This window comes from Chiloscyllium plagiosum, chromosome 44, assembly GCF_004010195.1.
Source record: "Chiloscyllium plagiosum isolate BGI_BamShark_2017 chromosome 44, ASM401019v2, whole genome shotgun sequence".
Lineage (NCBI taxonomy): Eukaryota > Metazoa > Chordata > Chondrichthyes > Orectolobiformes > Hemiscylliidae > Chiloscyllium > Chiloscyllium plagiosum.
Window position 1 is genome coordinate 4,243,779 of NC_057753.1, and position 8,905 is coordinate 4,252,683.

Genomic DNA, 8,905 nt, shown 5'->3' on the forward strand with positions numbered 1-8,905 from the left:
GTTCAACAGAGTGTTACAAGGGGACATAAATTTAAGGTGAAGGGTGGAAGGTATAGGGGAGATGTCAGGGGTGGGTTCTTTACCCAGAGAGTGGTGGGGGCATGGAATGCGCTGCCCGTGGGAGTGGTAGAGTCGGAATCATTGGCGACCTTTAAGCGGCATTTGGATAGGTACATGGATGGGTACTTAATCTAGGTTAGAAGTTCGGCACAACATCGTGGGCCGAAGGGCCTGTTCTGTGCTGTATTGTTCTATGTTCTATGTTCTATGTCAGAGGCAGGTTCTTTATTCAGAGAGTGGTAAGGGAGTGGAATTTCCTGCCTGCCAATGTAGTTATCTGAACCACATCAGGGAGATTTAAACAATCCTTGGATAAGCGCATGGTTGAAGATGGGAATGGGCTTAGATAAGTTGACAGGTCAGTGCAACATCGAGGGCTGAAGGGACTGTTCTGCGCTATATTGTTCTGTGTTCTACGTTCTATTTGGAAAATTGAATATCATACATTTATTTGAGAGATTGTCACTCAGATATGAATTGGACTGGTACAGGAATGAAAGTGCTGCCATGATAAATTATCCCGGCATCATTGGTGATTACTTTCAACTGAGACGAGAATAAGTTGTTTAAATTACATGTGTGTGAATTTCTACCCCAGAATGTTGTGCTTCTACCACTGTTGAGCATATGTGTCACCAAGATATTTATATTTCTGATGCCGTTGCAAATGAAACGACAAGGGGAGCGGGCAGAATATTGGATTTATATCCTAATATTAGGTATGATGCTACTCTTAGTGGAGTTTTCTGTCAGGACTTATAATATAGTTATTGCATTATTGCGTGTTTTTTTTTCTTCTCTTTTCAATGTGCTTGTTTAAATCTCACCTCGTAATGGCTTCTTAGCCATTCCTCCCCGAACTTTAAATCTAACTGACCGGCAAAGGACTTTGGATTGTCTCACCATGCAGCATATTAAAGAATTTGTGATCGCCACAGCTGAGAACTCTTATTTCCTCATCTGTTCCTTCATATCTGTAGCTTTATTCACTTGTCCTTGTTTGCATAGTGCATTGTTCTTGCTGTCTCCAATATTCTTCCTGAGTCTGGACAGCAGCATTAGGCTTTTTATTGTACACTCTTCCTTTTGAATTTGATATTGTCACGTTTATTTTCCCAACGCTAACTTGCCAAAAATTTGAAGTGATGTCCTATTTTGTTCTCTGTGGTCAAGAGGCATGGCGGAGACAATCGATGCTGCTCAGTTTCCAAGGCGCATAGCTGGCACTTTGTGTATGCTATTTTGGAGACTTCTCACATTCTACGAGGGCGAGAAAAAAATAAGCTAGTTTCATAAAACTTGAAGAAGAGGACCTCAACAACAGCTGCACTAGTCAATCAATTCAACAACACCTTTAATTAAACCAGTACATCAATACTCTAATTGCCTCTCTAGAGTCTGTCGCAAGGTATAATAATGAGAATGTTGTGTTGAAGTGAAGGAAGTGTTCAGAGCATCTGATTTAAAAAATGCACAGTGTAGCAAGAGGATTAGTGTTTTCCATTTACTATCCGGTCATTGCTGCAATCGGAGTTCCAGGTAAAGTATTGCTCGTACTCTGCAGGTTCTTGAATCATTATTTCTCTCCCACAACCAACAAAATTTACTAATCACGCTTCTTTAATTCACATCACATTTAACAGGTTTTGTGTCTGGATTCACCAGTAGTTGTTTCAGCTTAAAACTGTACATTTTGCTCATTTTTACCTTCTTAACCCATTTAATATTATACCAAGATTTTATCATTACGAATTATTTGCTTCTCTGGAGTAATTCGAAGACACCAATGTTATAATTTGTCACATTTCATACTGTTATTTCTTTCTTTTTTCTGCATAGGTTCTGCTCATGATAGTAAATAATTTTCGTCTTTAACTTTGTTGTCTTCTTTTGACTTGCCTCATTCCCTCACTTCAGTTACGTGATTTATACAATATGCAGTTTACATCTCATGGTGTTAGTTCTTTTTGTTATTACCATTGTTACTGGGAATGCCTTAATATAATATTATCAGATCTTGCTGTTGAGTAACTAAAACATTATGAACAAACACGTTTCTGTTGTCATATACTCAATGATCATGGCAGAGAGACTTCATGCCGTTAGCGCAATTCTCAATTTGTGAGGTACTGTCCAAAGTTAGAACTGTTGTATGATTGACTCTGACAATGATAGAATCATTTCCAAATAATGACTGAACGAATTTAACAAAACAATATTTCCCAATGGAATTTTAAGGAATGGATTAATTGAAACAACATGATTCACCACCGAATTCTTGAAACATATATAAACAAAATCATACTTCCTCTTTATTTGATGGCTGTTACTTGTCACAAACATTTACAGTATGGTGTGTCTGTTGTTAGTTTCTTATTTTGGCTAATTTATCTTGGATATCCAATTTAATATATAATTGATGGTTATTCCGATCAGCACTCAACATGCAGCAAAATCTCAAACTATATCGATTTTCTCTACATTTTGCACATTGATTGAATCAGTATATTGGTGGAATCCCACATGTACAAGGGCAAAGCTCTGGTTTGTACGTGCAAGCTGACATAGGTTTTCTTTGTGACAAGATCATTTAACAGTGGAGTAGTGCAGCCTTTAAGGAAAGACACCCAACTGAAGCCTCGTCACATGCCATTTCCAATAGCTCTGTTTGAGAATGAAACATTTCGCATGATTTTCGCGGTGACGCTGCTCATTTAAGAAGGTTATGCTGACCTTCACCTAAGCAGAAGGTCTCCGCTGAGTCTCTCTCTTTCTCTGGCATCTCTCCTGGAAAACCCCGTGTTTGATGTTCCGTTTTGTGCCATGATAGGCTTATGGGGATTTTTGAAGGTATTTGGGACACCAACATTACTTTGGGTTAGAGTGCTAGGTTTTCGGATAGATTAAGTTATTCTGTGTTTTGGTTATATTTTATTCAGTAATTTTGCAAATAAATTCTGTTTCGATTAAAAAAAAAAGCTATGTGCTTTGACCAACTGCATCCCTCCGAGAATAACCGTGTTGCAAATTCTTAAATCAACCAGAAAAGTTAAAGCCTGGCTGCATACTTGAAGTGCTTTGTCAAACTGAGAGTTCTCAATGCTTCCTTTCAAACATTGGCTCTACTAAAACGCAGGGCAAACTAAATGCGCATGTTGCCCCAACACTAACAGAAATAGCGAATGAAATTGGCAGATCTAGCAGATCTGTTGGAAGAAAACAGACACATATTTTCGAGTTTGGTGTATATTCTGTTCCGTTGAGTAAGGATGGTTTGAGCGTGTTGTTTGTTGATTTGTCCAAAATGAACATGTTTCGACGAATTATTTGTAAGAATTAATTGATGCTAGCGCCAGTTTCAACACATTTTATTCCCTCTTTCTTTTTACCCAGTTCATTCATCAATGTACAACTTTATTTAGCTGCTGTTTGTGCATTCGATGCTACAGTGCTGGTTGAACTATATCTTCTTGTCCTCTGTTCATTGACACTGAATTGTTTTATGTTGTTGTCGCATTCAGTTTCTGGCATTTTTTGTGAGTCTATATTACTATGGAGAGCCAGGAGGGGGCACGAGAAAGGCTTGGCAGAAAGGATTAGGGAGAACAGAAATGCATTTTACATTTACGTGAGGAATAAGAGATTGGTCAAAGAAAGAGTAGGGCCGATCAGGGATAGCATAGGGATTTTGTGTGTAGAGTCTGAGGAGGTAGGGGAAGCCCTAAATGAGTTTTTTGCCTCTGTCTTTACTAAAGAAAAGGACCTTGTAGTAAATGAAACCATTGAGGAGCAGATAAGCATGCTGGAACGGATGGAGATTGAGGAAGCTGATGTGCTGAACATTTTGACAAACATTAAGATTGACAAGTCGCCAGGGCAGCAGTGCTAACCACTGTGCCACCGTGCCGCCCCGCACTGTGCCACTGTGCCACCGTGCCGCCCCACTGTGCCGCCGTGCCGCCCCGTGTGCGTGCTGAAATGGATAGAGATAGAGGAAGCTGATGTGCTGAAAATTTTGTCAAACATTAAGATTGACAAGTCGCCCGGCCCGAAACAGATTTGTCCTCAGCTGCTTTGGGAAACAAGAAATGCAATTGCTTCGCCACTTGCGAAGATCTTTGCATCTTCACTCTCCACTGGAGTCGTACCTGAGGACTGGAGAGAGGCAAATGTAATTCCTCTCTTCAAGAAAGGAAATAGGGAAATCCCCAGCAATTACAGACGGGTAAGTCTCACGTCTGTCGTCTGCAACTTGTTAGAAAGGATTCTGAGGGATAGGATTTATGACCATCTGGAAGAGCATGGCTTGATTAAATGCAGTCAACACGGCTTTGTGAGGGGCAGGTCATGCTTCACAAACCTTATCGAGTTCTTTGAGGATGTGACGAGAAAGGTTGATGAGGGTAGAGCTGTGGATGTGGTGTATATGGACTTCAGCAAGGCATTTTATAAGGTTCCCCATGGTAGGCTCATTCAGAAGTTCAGGAGGAATGGCATTCAGGGGAACATAGCTGTCTGGATACAGAATTGGCTGGCCAGCAGAAGACAGAGAGTGGTAGTAGAAGGAAATTATTCTGCCTGGACGTCTGTGGTGAGTGGTGTTCCACAGGGCTCTGTCCTTGGGCCTCTACTGTTTGTAATTTTTATTAATGACTTGGATGAGGGGATTGAAGGATTGGTCAGCAAGTTTGCAGACGAGACAAATATTGGAGGTGTCGTTGACAGTATAGTGGGCTGTTGTAGGCTGCAGCGGGACATTGACAGGATGCAGAGATGGGCTGAGAGGTGGCAGATGGAATTCAACCTGGATAAATGAGGGCTGATGCATTTTGGAAGGTAGAATTTGCAAGCTGAGTGTAGGATTAAGGATAGGGTTCTTGGCAGTGTGGAGGAGCAGAGGGATCTTGGTGTGCAGGTACGTAGATCACTTAAAATGGCCATCCAAGTGGACAGGGTTGTTAAGATATCATTTGGTGTTTTGGCTTTCATTAACATTAAGGGGGATTGACTTTAAGAGTTGTGAGATCTTGTTGCAGCTCTATAAAAGTTTGGTTAGACCGCACTTGGAATACTGCGTCCAGTTCTGGTCGCCCTATTATAGGAAAAATGTGGATGCTTTGGAGAGGGTTCAGAGGAGGTTTACCAGGATTCTGCCTGGACTGGAGGGCTTATTTTATGAAGAGAGGTTGACTGAGCTCGAACTTTTTACATTGGAGAAAAGGACGAGGAGAGGGGACCTAATTGAGGTATACAAGATAATGCGAGGCATAGATAGAGTCGATAGCCAGAGACTATTCCCTAGGGCAGACATGACTAATACGAGCGGTCATAGTTTTAAGCTGGTTGGAGGAAAGTATAGAGGGGGTGTCAGAGGCGGGTTCTTTACACAGAGAGTTATGAGAGCATGGAATGTGTTGCCAGCAGCAGTTGTGGAGGCAGGGTCATTGGGGACATTTAAGAGACTACTGGACATGCATATGGTCACAGAAAGTTGAGGGTACATACATGAGGATCAGTGGTCAGCACAACATGGTGGGCTGAAGGGCCTATTCTGTGCTGTACTGTTCTATGTTCTATGTTCTAAACTATGACTATGTTTAAAAATTGCCTGAAGTGCCGAAAATAATTTGCAAATTTGGATAGAGCCTGCAATGTTGTGAAGTCTGTCAGAAGTATTTGAAACGAATGTTTTATTTCAAAGTGTCGGGTGACTTGTGTTCTTTATCTATCTATTTCAGCTAATTTGGCCGTGATTATGATACTTTCTCGAAGAAAATGCGGACTGTCCGGATGTATCATTTGTTACCTGATTTCAATGGCAGTGACAGACCTCTTGGTCATGGTGACAGCTGTAATATTAAACCGAATTGCTGGGATTTATTTCCCATCCAGTTTCCTGTTCATTACACCAGTGTGCAGCTTCCGTGCAGCGTTCAATATCGCTTCCATTGATAGCTCTGCCTGGTTAACAGTTGCTTTCACATTTGACCGATTTGTTGCAATTTCCTGTCATAAGCTGAAAATAAGGTATTGTCGTGAGAAAGTGGCCGTTAAGGTGATAGGAATCGTCATCGTACTGACCTGCATGAAAAATGTTATCAAATATTTTCAATTTGAACCTACGTACATAATTAGTAACACACCCTGGTTCTGCAGCATAAAATTATCGTATTACACATCAATAGCTTGGATCACCTACGACTGGGCTCGATCTATTTTAAACCCTTTCCTACCATTCATTCTGATTTTACTGCTCAATGCTCTGACTGTCAGACACATTCTGGCGGCCAATAGAATTCGGAGAAGACTGCGGACTCAGAATAATGTAGGGAATCAGAATGATTCAGCGATGGAGAATCGGAAAAAGTCTATTATTTTACTCTTTTCTATCTCGGGCAGTTTTATTCTTTTAAATTTGTTGTATTTTGCAACAATCTCCTATGTCCGAATTGCAAGTGTGACGTATTCCTCGGGATCCGATGCTACTAATTCCACATTTATTCTGCAACAGGGCGGATTTATGCTTCTGTTACTGAGCTCCTGCATTAACCCGTTTATTTATGCTGGGACACAGAGAATATTCAGAGCTGAGTTAAAAAATGGGCTGAAATATCCGTTCAGCCACATGTTTAGTATGTTTCATAAACAAATTAGAAAAGTCTAGCTTGCCATATGTCTAGCTTCATGATTGAATTTTATTCTCCATGTCACATTGGACACTTGGGTTGAAATCGATTGATAAAATGTGAACTTAAGTAAATGTCAGAATGTCTACAAGTTTGATTTTTGGAAATTGTTTTCATTAATATCCAACTCTCTACCTAGCGTTGTGTCAAACTTTGCCCATTTCTTTCAGCCAGGACAGCTTTGGAGGGCTTCGTAGGTACATAATTAGCACGTGATTAATACTGTGAACAATTATTATTTGCAGTTCCAAGTACATGAAAGATTTTGGAAAGGGGAGGTGTGCTTATTCCTTTTCTAACTGACTTTCATGCAGCTCATCTCCGGCTGCAAATGTCTTCCACACATGCATTGTGTCCTCATTAAAGGTTTCACCTTTATCCCTCTAAAGTCCCAGATTGATGAGTTCGACACACGCTGCGACTTCGAACATTCCTTCCACCGCCACTGCCTTCATGTTTACGTTTTATCCAAGACACCCGCTCACCCACTGAGGAGCCTGTCTCCTGCCTCCAACACACCCCATCTACCTGGACACCCCATGCTGGTCTGCTACACTCTTGACCTCTTCATTTCAAACTGCCACTTGACATCAAGCGCCTTAACCTGTCCAATTGCCTGAACCACTCCAATCTCTGACTCTCACAATGCGCAGACCTCCAAACTGAACCACATAATCAAACCCACAAACATGGAGGGTACAATAGTAGTGTGGCACACCTCCCTCTACACTGCCCAAACCAGGCACCGACTCACTGGCACCACCTTCCACTGTCCCCTTGATCATGACATCATCTGCCATCACCAAACCATCATCTCCCAGACCATCCTCAGTCTCATCACCTCTGGGGATCTCCCATCCACAGCCTCTTAACTCATTGTCCATGAACCCCGCACTGGCCGGTTCTACCTCCTTCCTAAGATTCACAAACCTGATTACCCCAGTCGACCCATTGTCTCAGTCTCTGCCTGTCCCACCGACCTCATATCTTCCTACCTCGAACCAGTCCTGTTCCCGTTTGTCCAGGAACTCTCCACATAGGTTCGTGACATCACCCAGGCCCTTCACTTCCTCCAAGATTTTCGTTTTCCCTGCCCCCAAAGCCTCATCTTCACCATGGAATTCCAGTCCCTATAATCATCGATCCACCACGACTAAGGTGTCCAAGCCCTCAATTACTTCTTCTCATGCCGTCCCACTGCCACTTTCATCCACCTGGCTGAGGTGGTCCTCAGCCTCAACCACTTCTCCTTCCAATCCTCTTACTCCCTCCAAAACAAAGGAATAGCCATGGGCAGCTTCATGATACCCAACTGTGCGTGCCCGTCTGTCAGATAGGTGAAACAGTCCACCTTCCCCATTTATTCCTGCACCAATACCCCACCTTTTCCTCGGCTGCATCGATGACTGTACCAGTGCCACATCGTGCTCCCATGCGGTGGTTGAACAGTTCATCAACTTTACTAACATCCTCCACCGAGACATCAAATTCACCTGGATCATCTCAGCAACCTCCTTCCGCTTCCTGAACCTCTCCATCGCTATCTCTGGCGACCGACTAACCACAGACATATACTACAAGCCCACTAACTCCCTCAGCTACCTAGACGACACCTCCTCCCACCCTAGCTCCTTTAAAAACGCGATGCCTTATTCCCAATTCTCCATCACTGCCGCATCTGTTCCCAGGATGAGCAATTCCACTTCAGAAAGTCCCAGATGACCTGCTTCTTCCATAAATCGCAACTTCCCTTCCAACGTGGTTGACGATGTCCTCCAGTGCATCTCCTTCTCTTCACGCACCACCGCCCTTGAACCCCATCCCTCCCATCGTAACAAGAACAGAACCCACTGTCCTCTTCTTCCACCATACCAACTTCTACATACAATGCATCATCTTTCACCACTTCTTCCACCTCAAAACGGACCCCACCACCAGAGATCATTGAATGATCATTGAATCTATCATGGCTGTGCTAACTCGCAGTAAATGCAATTAATCAGTTTTAATGCTGCACCCTTCCTGCTTGTCTGGCATGGCATATTTATCTCGTCTTACCTCTATCCTGCTCTCAAGATGACAAAAAGCAGAGTCTTCTCTGGATTAAATTCAAGCTGTGGAAAACCCCTGCAGTCCCCGTCAACATTGGGACTGTTGTT